The 15,809-nt window shown below is 41.5% G+C and overlaps 2 pseudogenes across 2 annotated transcripts; one reads left to right on the top strand and one right to left on the bottom strand.

Moving 5' to 3' along the window:
* Nucleotides 1-1,886: 1,886 nt before the first annotated feature.
* On the bottom strand, nucleotides 1,887-2,258 carry LOC308430389 (CCR4-NOT transcription complex subunit 8-like; annotated as a pseudogene). The gene has a single exon. The product of its transcript is annotated as a CCR4-NOT transcription complex subunit 8-like (transcript).
* An 11,898-nt stretch (nucleotides 2,259-14,156) lies between these two features.
* Nucleotides 14,157-15,384, top strand: LOC308430116 (protein TFG-like; annotated as a pseudogene). The gene has a single exon. The product of its transcript is annotated as a protein TFG-like (transcript).
* The last annotated feature ends 425 nt before the right edge of the window (nucleotides 15,385-15,809 follow it).

Below are 15,809 nucleotides of genomic sequence, written 5' to 3'. Positions count from 1 at the left end.
TTCTGGTCAGTTTTAAACTATTCAGAACATTGTGTTGAATTTAATAATTTTTAACCTTACAGGGTCCTGTGGATATATAAAAAGGCAAGTTGTTAAAAGAAAAGCCAGACTATAGTATTTGCCTGTTTTTGTTTTGATACTGTAGGTTAAGATTGATAAAATATTTTTCTTTTAGAAGAGCTATTTTAGATTTCTTATTGAAGATGTTATCCAAAATCTAATTCATTTATTAAAATAAATTCCCCATGATACTTGGGTAAATTTTATTTAATTATTATGTTTTGAGTAATACGGAACAGAAATAGACAATGAGTTGGTATATTGTTTGTAATTTCCACTTTCTCCTTGGGGTGATTTGAATTTAAGACAGGGACAGAGGCCAAGTAGTGTAGATGAGTGGGATTGTATGGAAGATGAAAAGGAAAGAAAACAGGGCATGATATGCTGGGCAGTATGCTACGGAGGACATCCAGAGGCATATCCTGGAAGTGTATCGTGGATACTTCTTAAAGTGTATTGCTACAGAAACAGATATGGACCATGAAACAGAGAACAGAGGTTTCAGTTTGTCAAGTTGTTCAATCAGTTCTTCAGTCAGTGGGTATCACTGATACTATTCTCAGGTATTGGATGTTTGGAAACTAATGGTAATCCTTCTGCCTCAAATTTGCCTATTTTCCAGTGTAAAGTTCAGTTTAGTTTGCTATTATTTATTGATGGGCCGTGTTTTTACATTTAGACTCGGTTTTCAGCATAACTGCCTCTCAGTGTGCCCATCACAAAACAAATACGGAGCAAAGCACACGTCAGTGAGAGGAGCTGACTGTGCCCTCACTTTCAGAAGAACTTATTTGGTATAATTGATTGGGAAACAATGTTTCCAACTCCATTTTATCTCACACATCAAACTAATTTCCTGTTAAATCCAGTGATGCTTAGATGATCTCAGTATGCCTTAGTATAGCTATCCCGGGACAAATGAGACATCCAAGAGACAAACTGTTCATTTTGTCTGAGATCAAGTGTCTGACTCACTTGCTGTAGGTTGTATTATATCGAAATAAAGACTGCTTTTAAAACTTAGTTGACTCTAACTTCAAGATCATAATTTCCTATTAGGGATGCTGATAGCAAAGTTCATGTCAACAGTCAGAGTATTTTTGATTTTGATCCATCTCTCATCCTTTATGTCATCTGGTGGTGCTCCTGACCCACTGTGGTGGCACCTGTACTTTACATGTTTTTTTTTTCTTTAAGCGTCATATATGTTTCACTGGTTTTTTTTTTTTCAGACATCCTGGAGATCTAAGAAGGTGTCCATGGAGCCATGGATGCTGGTAGCAGGAGGCAGCAGAGGGGTGTGGGCATGGGGACAAAAGACTTGTTTACAGATTCAGATCAAACCCCTCCTGGATCTAAAGTAAAGGCATCTGTACTGGCTGGTTTTGTGTCAACTTGTTATCACAGAGAAAGGAGCCTCAGTTGAGGAAAGGCCTCCATGAGATCCAGCTGGAAGGCATTTTCTCAGCTACTGATCAAGCAGCGAGGGCCTGGCCCATTGTGGGTGGAGCCATCCCCGGGCTGGTGGTTCTGGGTTCTATAAGAAAGCAGGCTGAGCAAGCCAAGGGAAGCAAGCCAGTAAGTGACATCCCTCCATGGCCTCTGCATCAGCTCCTGCTTCTTGACCTGCTTGAGTTCCAGTCCTGACTTCCTTTGGTAATGAACAGCAATGTTGAAGTGTGAGCTGAATAAACCCTTTCCTCCCCCAATTTGCTTCTTGGTTGTGGCGTGATGGCATCTCTAAACAAAAGCCCAGTCTCTGCGTGGAGCGAACGCCGGTCCGTGAGTGGCTGGCCAGACAGCACTGGTGGCAATGGTACACGCTCTCACTGCTGTGTGTTGTTGACCATGGCCAAGATGCTCACCTTCTCTGGGCAGAGTCCACATCCTCATTCTGCTTCTGGGCCACTCCTGTGCCCAGGCCACAACACAGGACATCATCAACACTGTCTTCAAAGAATAGCTCTTCCATCCTGAAGAGAGCCACCGCAGTCAGCAAGGAGTCTGAGCCTGCTTGATGCTGCCTTCCGATCCTCGGCAAACCCAACTGACCAGCCACCTCCTGAAGGCTTCCTTTAAGACTTTTGCAGCTCTTCCTCGGGTATTTCACATCATAAATGGACGGGAAGAAACGTTGTGGAAAAAAAAAAAAACCCGTGTTCTTCTGACGGCCAAGAATCTGTAAGCACCTTTACCATGTAGCCAAAAAGCATAATCATTGTGAAATGAAAACCACTTGACTTTGTCACAGAGAACCACTCCCAACCTCGTAAGCAGCTCTGCAAAGTGAAGCGAACGGATTGCTTCCACTCCATGTTTCTGGAACCTATTAAGTTTGCAAGCGGGTCTGTGAAATCCTGGGAGCTCTGACAGGTTGAACTTGAAGTTGAACTGCCACGTGTTAACGCCAGAAGGGCACTCCCCCTTCTCATTTGGGAAGGTAAGGACCAGCTGGATGATTTTTAGAAGGTCAACGTTGCACCGCAAAAGCTGATGCTGGTAATCTATAGAGCTCCGGCTTTCACCAATCAGTCTTATAACCACACCTGAAAACTCTATGTCCGTAACAATATAGCTGTAGCTGTGGTCAATGCACGGATCTTCCGCATCTCTTTCTCAAGATTGCTGGCCCACACCTCACCGATGACTGTTTTGTACAAGTGCCGCAGGTATCCGGAAGGCACCGGAGGAGCCACTGTGAGCCAACTATGTAAAAGAACAAGTTTGATTTAATCGTTCACACTGTATCTAATCCTGGCTGGCGGTCCCGATGAGTGCAGGTGGCAGAGACCCCGAGCTCTCCTCCCTCTTGTGCGGAATCTGCTCCACGTGCTTTTTACCGTTGTACTGATGTCCTGCTCTGTGGCCCGTTCTAGCTAAGGGATGTACAGTATAGAACTTCTGTCTGCTACAATCTCATAGAATCCTTGAGGAGACAGGAGATGGGTATCTGATATATCATAGATTGGAATACAAAAGTCCATAGTGTAGATGCTCAGATGAAGTCCAGTTTTGGAAAACAGTAACTGATGTTCACGCTGTGAGTTCACTGGAAGTCAGGGAGGGAAAGTTAGTCCTTCAGAGAGCACTGACCTGTTGTCCTTTTCACACTTATTATCTAACGTGGGTAATTAAATATTTATTTCTTGCTCATACTGTTGCCAGTCTTTCTCCAAGAAGACAATTTATCAGCACTTGGGTTTAATTAAGACTTCTTCCTTCCACAGTGACACAAACTACTCACTAAAGGGAAGACTTGCATGCTGGCGGGGAAGAGAGACGGTTCTAGAGACTGAGAATTACTCAGTGCCAGGAGAAACCCCAACTGTTTATGAGATCAAAGGGAAAAGCCTCTTTAACAGAATGTCTATTTACATACCTTCAAACTGCTGTTCTGTGGTTTGAAGATTGAGGGAACTCTGTCACAGAAGGATTGGAAAAGACTTGATATTCCAGCACAGAGAAGAGCAGCTACAATGAACAGGTACCATGATGCTTTGTTCATAGCACACAGTGTAGGCGTGACTGTGTACTACGGTGGGAGGCCAAGGAGGAAATAACTAAACAAGAGATCCAGGAATTTAGAGCAGTTGAAGAGTCTGGTGAGCTGAAAGCTTCTGAGCAGGTAGTTCAGGGGAAGTAATGTGCATCCAAGTTTGGAAGGGCAATAGGAAGGGGGGTAGGAAGTAGGGACTGCAGCCTATTTCTGTGGATGGTCTCCTTTCCTAGGCTTTCTCTTGTCTTATTACCTGAATGTCATACTCGCTTCCCTGCCTTCTCATACTGACAGTTACCCTGATCTATTCAAGGTACATTTATAGGTGCTGAAGGAAATAAAAGTCCTGCTGCCATGGTGTTTGTCTTCTAGTGGGGGTGGAGAATCAAGGAAGGAAAGAAAAAGAGGAAACCCATGGGCTGGTGGAATGGCTTAGTCAGTAAGGTCCTTTCAGTAGGACAGGAGCTCCATCTCCAGCATGTAAATGGTGGGCCATGGTAGGTATACTTTCCAGAAACGGGAGGATCCCTGGGAAGCACTGGCTAAGCAGTGTAGATGAATCAACAACTTCCAGGTCAAATGAAAGACTGTATCGAAGGAAGTGGACAGATCTTGAGGTTAAGGCAAGAGGTTAAGAGGTTGCCCATTAGCCTTTCTATGTACATAGACATGTGCGCCTGCACACACACACACACACACACACACAGAGAGAGAGAGAAAGAGAGAGAGAGAGAGAGAGAGAGAGACTTGGGGAATAGGTGTCCCACACTCATCATCATAGCTGTGTCTGGAGGCACAGTGATGAACACTGACACCCAAAACAACAGGGTTGGGGTGCCCCCTTACTGCTCCTCGGGACAAGGGCTGAGTTCTGTCACGTTAAAGTCCCACATTAGGAACATAATTCTGAGAAGAACAAAGCTTTATTTTTGTTAACAAATCCTGTTTTCAAAAACAGCAACTTACATTTTCTAGTTTCTTGTTTCTCAGGAAATTGACATGAAACATGATCCCTCTTCCCAAAGAACCCGTTTCTCCCACTGAGCTCCTGCAAAGAGTTCACTTCCCTGTGGGTGACAGCTACCTCCTTCCATTCAGGATAAGATAAAGAGCCTCTAGTGCACTGTCCTCATAATGAGAATTACCAGCAGGCCTGGATGGAGTCCCATGGCATGGGCCTGCAAATCTTTAATAATTAATGCTGAGGCAGAAGGTATAATGCAGGTATTTTGTTAATATGGAAGGTCCCAGTAGATTTTCAGTGTTCAAATGTAAACTAAACAAGAAATGAAAACTATATTGTTTTGGGCTTTTGTGTGTATCATGAAATCATTTAGGTTTGGAGAGAGATAATGACTCCTTTGGGATCAGAGGGGTTCTGAAATTTATGGCTACATCCTGGCTTTGAATAAATTGTAGATAGTTATAATAAGGGTTGATGCTGTGAATGAACGTGCTCCAGGAGGGGAAGGAGAGAGGGAGGGAGGGAGGAAGGGAGGGAGGAAGGGAGGGAGAGAACACAAACTGTATATCTGCCTTTAGCTATCTTTCTCAAAAAAATAACTGACTTATGCAATTCTGAGTGTCTGAGAGACCCCTAAATCTATAGTTGACAGACTAGAAACCCCAGAGGCCCAGGGAAAGAATCTCTGTCAGTGTCTGAATGCCTGACAACTTGGAGAACTGATGTTATAAATTCAAGACCACGTCTGAGTTCAAAGGCAGGAAAGATCAAGGCCCCAAGATGAAATGACAGGCACAGAGAATGGAACTTCCTCCACTCAGCATCTTTGTTCTGCATAGGTCTTTGGCATCCATCCACATTGCGATCATAATCTGTTTTCTCTGTCTATCTGTTCAAACATTAATATTATACATCCTCTCAAACATGTCCAGGACAATTCTTAAATTTTTGGTTGTGAGCCTAGCCTTTAATGGCTGAGCCATCTCTCCAGCCCAACCAGAATAATTCTTAATTAAGTACCTGACATTGCCTGACCATTCACAATGACATATAAAACTATTAGAGTAATGTTACACTTGATCTTAGCCAAAAGACCGAGAAGCGATTAGGGTAATGTTATATAGATCATTTATATAGAGATCATTTGCAGTTAGTGGCTTATGATGAAACATAAAAACTGAGGGTTGAGGAGGGCTGGAGAGATTATTTGGTAGTCGTCTTAGTCAGTGTTTTTATTCCTGTACAAAACATCATGACCACAAAGCAAGTTTCAGAGGAAAGGGTTTATTCAGCTTACACTTTCACATTGATGTTCATCACCAAAAACAGTCAGGACTGGAACCCAAGCAGGTCAGGAAGCAGGAGCTGATGCAGAGGCCATGGAGGGATGTTACTTACTGGCTTGCTTCCTCTGGTGTACTCAGCTGGCTTTCTTATATGTCTACCAGCCCGGGGATGGCTCCACCCACAATGGGCCAGGCCCTTGCTGCTTGATCACTAGTTGAGAAAATGCCTTCCAGCTGGATCTCATGGAGGCCTTTCCTCAACTGAGGCTCCTTTCTCTGTGATAACTCCAGCTTGTGTCAAGTTGACACAAAACCAGCCAGTACACCACTCCACCCAGTAGTGGGGCTACATGCATACACACTATATCTGGGTTTTATGTGGTTGCTAAGGATTCAAATTCAAGTCCTTAGGCTTGCACAGAAAACACTCTTATCCACTGAGCATCTCTCTAATCTCAAGAAGCATTTCTTAATGATCAGTTATAAAGCCTTCTTGCTGTCCTCCTGCCAGCACACTGCTGACCATGTTGTATTCCCTCTTTCTCTGTCTCTCTCTCTCTCTCTCTCTCTCTCTCTCTCTCTCTCTCTCTCTCTCTCTCTCAGCCCTAAATATCACTATGTGTACTACACCTACATCATGGAAGAGGCAGCAGATGATTAATATTATATAGGTAGGTAGATGGCTGGTTGGCTATTTCTGAGAAATGACCATGTGTTTCAAGATTTTAAAATTTGGTAGGCACGGCCAATATTTGTCTTGAATAAAATTAGTATCCACGAACCAACTTTAAATATTGCCACCATGAAACCTTTGCTTTTACTCTGTCAGGGGAAGGAACACATGGTAGATGACTTCTGAGTCTCATCAATGACTCCAGCTTGCAACCGACTACTTGCCATCTGACTCCACCTGAAAAACATTTAAATAAGGAACGTCCAGAAAGCCAATGCTGCTGTCTCCAAAGACTGTGTGGAGTCTGTGTGTCCACGAGTTTGAGTGTACACAGGCAGTCTCTTCTGGAGAGTAGGGTACGAAGACTCCCTCGGCAAGCAGAGGATAACAGGTGAGCCGATCTGAGTCTGGGGTGGGGGATGTTGAAGGAACTGTAGTGACTATGGGCATGGAAAATATGGTTCTGGCATGCCTTGCTGATTTCAAGCATGCTCTGTGGGTGTGTCTGTCCTGGCAGCAGCATATCCCAAGACTACAAGATGAGAGAAAGATTGGGATAAACTGCATTGTGCAGCGGTGTCGAGTCCCAAAGTCCAGATGGCCTGGAAAACACAACCATTTATGAAGCAAGGTGAGTCAAAGACAGCTCCCGATCCCACTGTTAGGAGTCCCAGAAGAACAAGCTACACAACCGTAACATAGATGACAACCAAGTCTGAAGACCACGCTGGGGCAGGAAGGAATGAGGATAGCTCCAGCTCCAGATGTGTGTAGAGGAGGGGGAAAAAGCAAGTTCTAGGTGAAGAACACCATAGATCAGAAGGTAAATGAGGCCATCCATGCCCAAATTGAAGGGCTAAGGCTCTCCATGAGGAATATAAAGGAGGCTTCTTTCACCCAGCTTTCTGGGGCTCATGCCCCAGGGTCTGCTTTGTTTATGACAAGCCAAGTGTGGTCTCTGTACACTGCTAGCAGGCACAGGGGGGCTTGTATACCTCAGGGCTCCTCTGGAAATCTGACCTTTATGCTTCTGATCAATTCTTACTCTGATTTCTTCTAACTCTGAATCATCAGGTTCTGTTTCTGGATGGGGACTTCAGAACCTGGCTGTATTAGTCAATATTCCCTAGAGAAACAGAATTGATAGAATGAGGATGTGTATATTAAAGGAGGATTTATTTGACTGGCTTACAGAATGTTGTCTGAGTAGCTCAACAATGGCTGTCTTATGACAAAAAGGCATGAAATATTGCATAACAAAAGATAAATAGGAAGGATCCTAGGATGTAGTCTCGATTGCCTTCAAAATACACCATTTTTCTAATTATACATCAATACATGTGGAGGTTTGAATATGCTTGGCCCAGGGAGTGGCAGTCTTAGGAGGTGTGGCCTCTCAGGAGGTGTGGCCCTTAAGTTCCTCTCCTGGAAGCCAATCTTCTCCTAGCAGACTTCAGATGAAGGTGTAGAACTCTCGGCTTCTCCCACACCATGCCTGCTTGGACCTTGCCATGTTCCTGCCTTGATATAATGCACTGAACCTCTGAACTGTAAGCCAGCCCCGTTAAGAGCTGCCTCGGTTCTTGTGCAGGTGTCCACAGCTGCTGTGTGATCATGATTGCCATGGTCAGGTCCCATCCAGAAGACAGCATTCCATAGTACTCCTTCTTCTTGCAGCATCTCTGCCTCCTGTCATGTATCAGCCTTGGCGAGGCTGTTATAAAAGGTCTCATTTGGGGCTGAGCACTGAACAGACAGTTATTGACATTGAGCAGTTCTGAGTCTTTGCTTCACCATTACTCTTTGCCAAAGAAGCTTTAACAAAGGTGAGAGCAGCAATAATGTATGAGTATAAAAATAAATATTAAGAAGAGAGTTGAACGACATGCCCATTTAGCAAAACAACAGTAGTCGGGTTCCCTCCTAGGCCTGTGACCTACCGCTGTAAGCTTTTGACCAGGTGTACTGAATATCATAGGCATTCCCTCCCACAGAGTGGTCCTAAAATCCAATCAGTAAGTAGTGTTTAACTCACCAAGGGTCATGCCGCTACTTAACCACTGGCCATACATTATCTGATGCCACCTTGTCTTTTTCTGACTGAGCCAAAAACTTTTCACAGTCATTTTAAACATTGTATGAGAATATGTGCTTTTATTCTTATTTATTCCTCCAGAATTCTTTATTTTTAGAACACTAAAGATTCGGTCAAAATGATCATTTTTACGTGCCCAACTCTGATATGCTTGCATGCATGCAAGAAATAAAAGAGCTTACTAAAAAGTTCACGTCAACTGTTAACACAGACTTTGTCCACTTGCAGTGTTGTGGCTTTTGAGGATTGCTGCATGTTTAAGAGCACTGACTGCTCTTACAGAAGATCTGAGTTCAGTTCTGAACCCTCACACCAGAAAGCTCCCAGGGGCTTGTAACTCCAGCTCCAGAGGACCCCGTACATTTTTCTGGCCTTTTTTGATGTCCCCACACATGTATACATACATAACATGAACACACATAAATAAAATAATAGATAAGTAAGTAATCGAGAGAAATAAATATTGTTTGACAGGTTTGTTTTTACAACAATGTAGTTGGCATTATACAGCACACATCTTTACACTGTGTCTGCCCTGTCTGCATGGTACACAAGCCCCCAGCCATGATCAATCATAGCTGATGGTGCTCAAGAATTAAATAATTGGTGTCAACTTCAAAAGAACGCCTTTTCTTAATGACATTGCTTGACAAATAGATTTCCTTTTAAATACCAAGTTTCCATAATAAGATGTTTCAGTAGGTTTTGTAGTTGCTAATTATAAGAAAAAAAGAGTTCTTTCTCATAAACAAGGAGCGTGAGGGGAAAAAATGCCCTACCATTTCCTCTGTCGCTGTGGATGTGTGTACACATGTGCATGTATGTGTGAACATGCATGTGTGCATGTATATATGTGTATGTACGTTTGTAGTTGTATATGCATATATATGTATGCATTGTATATGTATCTGTGTATGTTGAATCATTGCTAGTCTACTTTTACTTTGATAAATTGCATTTTATGGCTGAGAGCGGTCTTGAGTATTTCAATAACAGTTAGATCATGTATGAGACTTATATCCATCAACATATTAAGTTTCTCCAAACAGATTGATAGATACAAACTTATGTTGAAATCTGGCATGTTTAGGGGGAAATGACCCATTTGACTACATCTCTATGTCTTAAGCATTGATATTGTGCTATTTGACCATTTATTAAACTGCTGTCAGCCTGGGTATGAATGCTTCCAGTCTTTGAGAAAAATCTACTTAATTGAGTTCATGTTATTGAGAGAAAAATATTAACCTGTCTAACATAGTGATAGATACTGTAAAAATCAAGTGAAGAAAAGTATGCTGAAGATACCTTTTTCGATTGATTGCTGAGGCAAAGCTCCTTAGAGAAAGTGCCATTTCACTGGGCTGACTGGGGGGACTGAGCCATGGAAGGACATCTGGGAAGGGAGATGCTCCAGACAGAAGAGACACTTTCACCTCTTTATCAAAATGGGACTGTGTAAATGTACTTCTGGGGGAGATTTCTTACGTCCCATTTCTTCCCAAATAATTATAAGGTATACTACCCTCTGCTCCAGTACATTTTAGCTCCCAAATAAAACACCGAGACTTTGTATTTTTATTAACAAGCTGTAAACACTAATAGCCAGGTAGACTCTGAACTTTTCTAACCCAATTAAATTACCTACTACTCAGCAAGATGTAGTAGCCATTACTTGCCGTCTGGGCTTGCCGTAACTCATTCTGGTCCATTTGTGTTCTCCGGCCTGCTCTCTTATTGAGACCTCATGGTGAATCACCCTAGTTCCTCCACATGGTCTCCCCACTACTCTTTCTTTTCTCTGCTCCCCCTGCCCCTGCACTGGGATTCAAAGTCTCACTCTATTCTGTCCCACCCAAGTAATTGACTGATCAGCTCTCTTATTAATTAGAGGTAATGAAAAATAATTTTTATATAACATGGAGACCAGAGAGGCTTGAATATGTCATTATCCAGGCTATAACCAGATGTCTGGGCATAGAAATCAGTCAATGAATACACAGTACACAAAACTATCTCCCAATAAAACTGTACATTTAGTTAATGTTTTTAATTGATGTAAATACACACACACACACACACACACACACACACATACACTCAAACAGGCCTTGTGGACTGGCCAGATTGTGTTAATTATCATATATAGTACTTTACTTAAAATGGACTTTCTTGGAAATTTCCATTTACAGATGTTATTAACTATAGTAACCATGGTTTCTTGAATAGATTTCTTAAATTTATTTCTAGAACTAGACATTTTTCTTATATTTTCAATAAGTGGATTGGGTTTTTCATTCTGTGATTGTTGGAATAAGAATGGCTCCCATAGGTTCATACATTTGAATGCTTAGTTACCAGAGAGTGGCACTATTTGAATGAATTAGAACAACTGAAATATGTGGCCTTGTTGAAGAAAATATGTCACTGGGGGTGGGCTTTGAGTTTCAAAATCCCATGCAAAGTCCAGTCAGTCTTCCTCTTTCTGCTGCGTGCAGATCAGGATGTAGACTTTGCAGCTTCTTTTCCAGCACAGGTCTTCCCGGATGCTTTCACACTCCCTCCCATGATGATAATGGACTAAACTTCTGAAGCAGTAAGCAAACCCCATTAATTGTTTACCTATATAAGAGTTGCCATGGTCATGGTGTCTCTTTATAACATTAGAACAGTGACTTAAGACATTCTCCATTTGACATGAAAGAGACAGGAAACTATGGAAACATCTCCCTTCACATAAACAGTTGATGCTTGAGGTTTGAATGTAACATAAGAAGGTTCTACTCATTTGATACTGACTGAAAATTTTAACATGAGAATTAATGCTTTTACCCTGGAATTCTTTATCATCATCATCATCATCATTATTATAAAAATGAAGAATGTAACCGAAGAAATTAAAAAGAGCCTGTGTTATCATCAGGCTAAGAAAGCAGGTTGTCTCTGTGATAGCTATTAATAAATGAGTAAATTTGTGGTAGAATTTAATCTGGGACCTGGTTTTCTTGTAACCTGTCACATAAAGAAGCATGTATTTGCAAGTTGGTACAAATGTACTGCTAGTGACATTCATATCAAAATTATAACTCAACAAGACTTTATTTTTAAAACCAGTCATTCCATATTATGAGAAATCTCATGATTATAGGCTTAAACTTTTGAAAACCTGCTTTAATAAGGGTTCTTGAATGCTTCAACCCCACTTCTAGTCTACCTACCAGAGGTAGGGAGAGAGAAAGGTTAATAGGAAATGGGGGATGTGGACCCCTTTAGAAGCAGTTCTTTGGGGGTGATTCCAATGTTCAGGATACCAGCAATACATGCCTATAGAAAACATCGAACTTGAATGAGTAGCAGCAGAAACTTGATCCTAACAAAACCCTAAGACTCAGCTACAGAAGTGGCAAGAGGCAGCAGGAATACCACCATGAGAAATTCTCTGGCACTTTTCTCTCTATAAGGTCAGAACACTTGAAGATCAATGAAAACTAGCAAAGCACTGCAAGGCATACCAACACAATTATTTAATCAGTAAAGTATTGCAAGGCAAACTAATTCAAACATTTTCTCTTAGTGTCTGTGTGTATCTGTGTGAGTGGGGGGGTATATTTATATTCTTTCTAAACATTACACACCCTCTGAAGCATCAGCTCCAGCAGAACATCATATGCCCTCTCACAAGACAGCTTTCAGGAAAACATCATGTATCTATTTTCAGAAGAACATCATCTCACATGTCTACTTCAGCAAAACATTCTCTTTCTACAAAAACAATTGAGTCTCCAAAGAAACCAGAAATTTTCACTTCATAGGCTTGCTGTAAAAACAGCAATTTTCTGTTGTCATATGTCAGAATAATGTAGATTTAATGTAAGATCATTTTTGTGTGTGATGACTAGTGTATTGTTTACCTGATAATATAATCACTAGCAGCTATGCAACTGTCTCAGGATGCCTGGGCCCTGTGTGTGTGTGTGTGTGTGTGTGTGTGTGTGTGTGTGTGTGTGTGTGTGTGTGTGTGTGTGTGCCTGCCTCTGCCTTTCAAGTGTTAGATTTAAAGGTGTGGGTCAACCACCACTGAGCTAATTAAACAGCTAACAAAGAAGTATTTCTTCTTCTGAGAAGCTAGAAGACATTCCTTCTGCCATACTGTCTGCCAATTCAGCAATAATAACAAAATCCCATACCTAGATAATGTAACTAAAACAACTGAGAATTCTGAAGGGTTCAAAGAAGCAGCAAACTAGGTAGAAACTTGGTACCTAAGGATTGGCAGCATGAAAGGCCCTTTGGAGTTTCTTCTTGCCTGAAAAGTTCCAGATTTGAAGCTTCTAAAATCACCAATCAGGAAACCCCAACAACCAATAAGCACCAACAAGAATCCCTCAACACAAGTCTGCCATGTAGACAAAGACCTAGAAAATGATGCCACTTAGCAACAGAACACTTTGAGAAAAACTATTTTACCAAACATCATAGGCTAACTGTAGCCCATTTCAATCAATGCCAACCAGTCCACTCTCACCAAAGCAAGCAAAATTACCACATAGATTTCACAGAAACTTGGTAGAGAGTCAGGACGTTTAGCAGACCTCATTGGTAATGAAGGCACCTTTCTGACTCTATAATGTGAGTTAAGGTGGAAGTTACATACACAGCTTTACAATAACTAAAGCAATCACTAAAACCCATACAAAGAGATACATGCAAAACAATCTAGATGAATCTCGGTGGAATTATAAAAACAAGTTAAATAACCACTAGGAAGAGAGGGACAGGAGATGGAATTAAGAACTAATATAAATAATTAAAAAACTGAAATTGCCAGATTTAGTGACAACACATCAGTAATTAGTTTAAGCGTGACTGGCTTTAAAAGACCAACTAGGAAATTGGTCACTTGAAGCAGAACAAAATAGAAATGTTGAAGGGAAATATATCCAAAAAAACAGGATGTAAGCAATCAAAATAAACCAAGAGTGGCCATGTTACGGACACATACAGTGACTCCAGAGCTAAGAAAACACAGAAACAAAGACATGATACAATGACAAAGGTGAGAATATCAAGAATAGAGAGTTACTATGAAGGTCTGTCTGCACACCAAACACCAGACCTGTAGAATGTGTGAAGCAGAAATATCAAGGAAAACACAAAATTCGATAAATCTGGAGATCCTCTATAAGGGTTGATAATAAATAAGATTATCAAGGCTATAAAAGAACCCAACAGATTCTCTTCTTCACCTGCCTGCCTTGTGGGACTGAACAACTGCTAGATCCTTAGACTTCCATGCACAGCTGCTGATGACCATTGCTGGGGAGTTGGATTATAGAATGATGCATGGCTGGAAGGGTGGCTCAGTTATTAGTCCTTTTGAAGAGGACCTGAGTTCAGTTTTGATATCAGAGGTCTCACCCAAAGCTCCAGGTCCTGGTGATCCAACATTCTGGCCTCCTGGGATACCTGCACACAGAAATAAAATAAATCTTTAAAACAAATGAAGAGAATGCAGTCTAATCATACACATCCATTTTGATTGGAGTTTTTTCCCCCTAGAGTTGTATATAGAAAGCATCCTGAAGTCCACAATGAACAAACAGTTGGACCTAAGTGGGAAGCTGATTACCAAAGCTCAACTTGGGGAAAACATCCAATGATTTCCCATTCATAATGAAGACATTACTTATGATGAGTTAGTGCTAATGATGCAGTGAGTATTCAGAGGAAAACTGAGTAATGATGAAATTACAATAAAGTTTAAGGATGAAGATGGAGATCTTATAGCAATCTTTTATAGTTCTGACCTTTCCTTTATAGTTCAGTGTAGTAAAATACTGAACCTGACAGTATTTGTTAGTGACCAGCCAAGACCCCTTGTATCAAGTCAGGTGAAATATCTTTGTCGAGAACTGATAGAACTTTGCAATAAAGTGAATCAATTATTGCAAATCTTAGAGCCACCTAGAGAATCAGGGCCTTCCACTGGTATTTCTGAAAATGATACCGTGGATGGTAGGGAAGAAAAGCCTGCCGCTTCTGATTCTTCTGGTAAACAGTCTACTCAGGTTATGAAAGCAAATGTGTCAGCTTTTGACTCTCTGAAACCCCAAGATGAAATCAACAAAAATATCATGTCAGCATTTGGATTAACAGATAACGAGGTTTCAGGACCACCCGGTGCTCCTACAAAAGACCATTCTAGAACTCCTGACAGAATTGCTTCTTCCTGCTCACCAGCACATCCAGCATCAGTTCAGCCTCAGCAACCTCCCTACACAGGAGCTCAGACACAAGCAGGTCAGGCTGAAGGTCAGATATAATCCCAACAGTACCAGCAGCAGGCTGGCTACAGTGCACAGAAGCTTCAGGCCTCTCCTTAGTGGTATGGTATTCCGTATTCAGCTAGTTACAGACAGCAGACTGGACCCGGACAACCTCAGCAGTTCTAGAGATATGGCCAACAACCAACTTCCCAGGCACTGGCTCCTGCCTTTTCTGGCCAGCCACAACAACTGCTCGCTCAACCACCAGAGCAGTACCAGGCGAGCACTTACCCTCCACAAACTTATACCCAACGTCTCAACCTGCTAACTATATATACTGTTCCCCCTGGCTCTCATCCTGGAATGACTCCAAGCCAAGCTGGTGCTTATCAACCAAGACCAGGTTTTATGCCATCTCCTGCAAGTACCATGACCCCTCCTCCCAGTGGGGCTAACCCTAATGCTTATAACCATCCTCCATTTTGTCAGGGCTATACTCACCCTGGACCTGGTTATCAATAAGGAGCTCAGCCACACTAATAATAATGGCTGATTGCCTTCCAAAAGACTATTACAATACTATTTTGTTCTAATTTGTATTGTATTGAAGTTTAAAATTTTAAAAAGCAGGGCATTTTTATAATATCATTGTTGCTGTTAATTGAAAATATAATTTACTAGAACAAGAACACAAAAAGACCAAAATGAACATTGTTTCCTTCCCTGCTTAAAATTGTAGCTGCTTCCTAATTATGTTTGAACACTACTCTTACATATGTGTAAAATGATTGGCTTTCTAGTTTCCCAGAGAATATTAAAAAGCTAGGCTAAGGTATAACCATCACACTTGGATATTTACTAGTAACATAACGCACTAATGAGAAGATGACAAGACATTACATATAAAATGTAACATTGATAGGGAATAAAGATGATTGAATAAAAAAACTCAACAACATGATCAGCAGG

Source organism: Micromys minutus (assembly GCF_963924665.1).
Source record: "Micromys minutus genome assembly, chromosome: 15".
NCBI lineage: Eukaryota > Metazoa > Chordata > Mammalia > Rodentia > Muridae > Micromys > Micromys minutus.
The sequence above is the reverse complement of the archived record's forward strand: the minus strand, read 5'-3'. Positions and strand labels throughout refer to the sequence as shown.